This window comes from Megascapheus bottae, chromosome 27 (genome assembly GCF_031878675.1).
Source record: "Megascapheus bottae isolate mThoBot1 chromosome 27, mThoBot2.hap1, whole genome shotgun sequence".
Taxonomy (NCBI): Eukaryota; Metazoa; Chordata; class Mammalia; order Rodentia; family Geomyidae; genus Megascapheus; species Megascapheus bottae.
Genome location: NC_143535.1, coordinates 16698961 through 16703672, shown reverse-complemented (window position 1 = coordinate 16703672; position 4712 = coordinate 16698961). Strand labels below are relative to the sequence as shown.

Genomic DNA, 4712 nt, shown 5'->3' with positions numbered 1-4712 from the left:
CTTTTTAAATGTGTAAGTCACCCGAGAACACCGTTGTCCACTTGTGACTGCCCAAGGAAGAAAGATTTTTTTCAACCAAAGAACTACTCAGATTTTAGGAGTCACTGTAAAGCATTCAGTAATCTTCTCTTTTTATTTCCTCAATGAGACAGAGAAAGAAAAATTGAATGAGAAGTCTGATGTTTGTCAAAGGAAATGAGAAATAGAAGGGGTGAGGGAAGATAGTATGAATTGAACTCTCCCTGGGTTTCGGTTCTCTTGAGGCCCTAGCAAGATGTAGACATGCTTGTGGAGGCTGCTGGAGTACAAAAAGAGAAAAAAATCAAACTGGAGAAGATGTAGTCCTTCTGTTCATCTAGCTCATTACAGTATATCCAATGTAGTACTGAATGCCCCGTGTATGAGGTCAGTGACCACAAACTGGCCTCAGAACTCACCATAAGGGTGATTGGAGTGGTCTTCTCCATTGTAATTGGTGCTTCTAGATGATGCATTTTTCTATATTTCTTAATTCTTTTAGTGCTCCCCACTTCCGCAGTTGCGTAATGCAGATTTTTAATATCTTAATCCAGCAATAGTCTACTAATACTGAGTTGGTGTTCATTCATTTTGGATTGTGAAATATTAAATCTGTCAACAAAGTCATTAGGAAATGAAGCTACAAGGAGGACCAGTCTGCTTCGATTTAATCTTCTTAAGAAGAAGGTACTCTGTAAGGCTGAGAAGCAACATCATCACTTTTCTAGTAGAATTCAGTAGTAAAGCAATTGACTGAATATAATTGAAGATGAGCATAGAATAGCAAGAAGAGTAAGAAGATGTGGGAGCTCATTGTGTGGGCTGGGTATAATTTTAGAGTTTAGGATTGTAAGAGAAAAGAAGTGTCTTTCTCATCACTATGTTCATAATTATAGTCAAAATAACAAAAGGAATATATACAAGTTAATTTAATAGAAAACTTGATTTTAATGTTCATGGGGTTTGAAATCAAGGCCCTGCTCTTACTAGTCAGGTGTTTTTCTACTTAAAGCCATGCCTTCAGCCCTCAATACAAGTTTTATGTGACGATGAAGCTTTGAGGAATAAAGACCTCAGAGGCAGAGGATCTTGTTTATTTTTTGTGGTAAGTCAGCTAAAGAATGGAGTTGAGTTATAGAGAAATAACAATGGCAATACAAAAGGATATGATCTAACAGGAAACTGGGGGAACCTAACAAGGCCTGTTTGTTCCAATTCTTTTTCTGTGTCCTTGTGTCCTCTAGGTTCAGAGAGGATACCACAAGGTGAAGGTCTTACAGTTGTTTCAGAGAAGAGTGATTAAGAGGAATGTGAGGGTAACTTGATTCTGCTATTTTTCCAGGTACCATAGTGGAGTATTATGTCCTGAGCCTTTTAAGTACTCTGCTAGGGTGCTTATTCAGAGCTGAGTGTGGGATTAGGTAAATGGGATAGTCAACAAAAATCATATGAAATCATTATTTATCCAGAGAACTAAAAGGAACATAAGAGACCATGTGTGGTTCTCTTGCCCCATGACTTTTGTTTTAGTTTTGGAAAGCCTCATGGTTTTCCATGGCATCCTTGAGCGGGGGCCGTGTTCATCTTGTCAGTACAGTTCAAGTGTTACTGTTATGTGCTGAAGTAGCCCAGCCTTACATTTTTCAAATGAAAAAAATAACTAAGGCCCAGGAATTTAATTTTCACAGTAACACAGGTTTGTAAAACAAAGACAGGACCTTAACTTGTTTCATTCTTAATTCTTTGTCCAGGGCCATATAGAAAATCCAGCTCTAGGTATCTTCACACAATGAAGTAGGTAGAAAATAATCACAAAGCAATGATGGTAAAAATGATCTTTTTACCCCAGTTATAAAATAAATATAAATTTGAAGAACAGTTGAGCCACTTCTTCAATAACAAAACTTTATGTTTATATTTTAAAATGCAATAAACCTTATATCTAACAGAGAGGTCTGGCAGCTCTTGTCTCTATCAAAGAAGTAAATGCTTTCAGCAAAATAAATAATAAATAACTAAAGACAGAAAGCAATGAATTGCTAAGCAACAGAGACTGTTTACATGCAAATATTGATAGTAATAACAAAAAGAAATAGGATGCAAGAATAACACAGGAAATACAATCTAAAACAGAATTCTCTATAAGAAAATACTTGGGGTTTGCTTTGTGATTTTTCATAAGACAACAGCTATTTATGTTTCCACCATTTGAAACAATCTGCTCCAGGGTGAACCTGACATTTAGAAAACTGCTGTCTATGTAGGAAGGAAGTTTCTTGTGACAAAGATGAAGACCACAGGTGTTTGTGTGTGAGCCTTTCTAAGGCCTTTAACAGCTTTCTGGTTAGTTATTTGTGCTTTCTTTTTAACCCTCAATATCTTAGTGACATTAGAGCATAAGTGTTTCTAACTAAGATGTATTCTTTTTAAACTACATTGTTTAATTTTTTAATATGATTAAGATAAAGTGGTAGAGCTCTAGCTTTGAGCAAATATTCTTTTCTGTCCTATGTAAATAGAAATATACAAACACATACATAGAGATAGCATAATGACAGCCACCAAATGCTACACAAGGCAAAAAGAAGGAGGAAGGTAAAAGTAATACAGTAGAAGGGGTAAACCCTTTTCAAAATACACTATACACATGGAATTTTCGAGCAAAACCACTTTATACTGTCAATATATAACAATGAAAAAAAGTCAAATCAAGAAGTTAATAGGTTTTTAGAGATGTGGGGTTTTGAAACTTATTACCTAATTGAGTCACTATATTAATAACAAACTTTACATGTAAGTTAGCTGCAAAAGAGTTGTATATAAGTTCAACTCTGAAGATAAAGTCATTTTAAGTTAATATCAAGTCTAAATACTAAGCAATATTAAGGAGACCTCTATAACTATTTTAGCCATTGGCTGAAACTTGGGTTGCATTAAGAGAAGCATTTTATCACTGAGAAGTTTTTAGGTAAAGTTTCTGTAAATGATTCTATTCCATTTCTATTCACTCACTCACTGCTGATGTAATTTCCTATGTCATTTCATCTATTAATAATTTCTATCTTCCTTTATGACTCAGCTTGTTTCAACCTACAACTAACCAGGAAAGTAATGAGTCTCAAGAGTTTTAGATGAGAAATAAAATATCATTTCAAGCCTGATTAGGGCTTTAGATGTTTAATCTCAGAACTGGTACCTACAGAAGACATAATAGAAATGGATTCAGTCTTCATGATAACATCTATAAAACTTTGAGACCCTGTAGAACCTTAAAAGTTTATGTTACCCAAGGACAAAGTGACCTGAAAGAAATGGTCCATAATCTCTTCCAATATAAAAGCTTCCATATGATCTTTATGTTTGTTTCTTTGTTTTAAACTCTTGATCATACGGAGAAAGTTAAACAAGCATATGAAAGGGAAAGATATTGTAAAATAAAACCATATTAGCTCTTCCCAGTAAGGAAGGAAAAATAACCTTTAAGTCTAAATAAAGTGTCTCCAGACAAACAGATAATGACTGGGGAAAGACTGGCACCTGAGGTAGAGCAACATACAAAGATCTTTTTTTTGTAGCATACAAAGATTTTTGATATGAGTAGTGGAGCAGTAACATGATATGTGTACTTTGAAAAACAGACTTGAGCTTAAATATCAGCCCTATCACTTTCTAGCTATGTGATTGTGGGTAATTTGTCAAATAAAATGAATATCCACTTTCTTGAGTAATTTGCTTAAAGTAAACATTAGCTTCTCTGCTTGATTCTATGGAATTTCTCCATATGACTCCTTCGGTATTGACATTATGGTCAATAATCTCACAAGATTCATGGGATCCATACTACTTGTCACCTCAGGGAATCATTGTGGCATGGGAGAAAGGATGTGACAATGGAATAGAGAAGGTGGCAATTCAGGTTGTGTAGTTGTGTTGACCTACTGTTGTGTCTTGAGCTCACTTGTCTTCTTTTAAATTGGGATTCATACTCACCGTGCAGGATAACGGTATGGTGTAAATCAAACTGCATAGTCTGACCTTATGTTAGGTGGTTTAAACAAAAGTGGTTTATCATTCCCACAGAGTTCACAGAGGAGAAACATCAGTATTAGGGATGCTACTGCTTCATTGGCTTCGCAGGCATCTACCTGGACAATGACAGATTTTTCAAGTACACCATGAATAGAAAACTTCCAGCAGTGGAGAGGGGGACGGAAATGTAAGAATGTAGAACAATTTACCAGTAGGTGGCAAACCTAAGTATACCTTGCTTCTCAAAATACTTTTGAACCTTGAGGCCCCAGGGAAAGCAAGCTAACATCCCACTTTAACAACTGTGGCAGACAAATGGCTGCCACAGACAGACAAGCAACAGAGATGTGTTTGTCTTCCAAGGGATACTTATAAAATAATTGGTGAGGGGGTGTCTTCTAGGGTTACTCTGAATGTATAAACTGTTTATTTTTGCAGGACTGATTGGGCAGGCCTGGGGAAGGGCTAATGCACTTGGGTTCAATGTTTATTCCTTCTAAGAAGCTAAACTCAGAGTTCATGGCTGTGCAGGCATTCTGTTTTTGAAATAGATGTTATTCCCAAATCCACTGCCAATGACACTACGCCATATCATCTCACCCCATTTCCTCCCTTCTAAACCTAGTGGGTACATGTAGACAGAAAATATCCTTCTTTAAGGTCTG

General features: G+C 36.0%; 1 non-coding gene across 1 annotated transcript; it reads right to left on the bottom strand.

Moving 5' to 3' along the window:
- Positions 1 to 1544: 1544 nt before the first annotated feature.
- On the bottom strand, positions 1545 to 1649 carry LOC150045712 (U6 spliceosomal RNA). Its single transcript, XR_016532892.1, has one exon. It is a non-coding gene; the product is annotated as a U6 spliceosomal RNA (small nuclear RNA).
- Positions 1650 to 4712: the final 3063 nt, after the last annotated feature.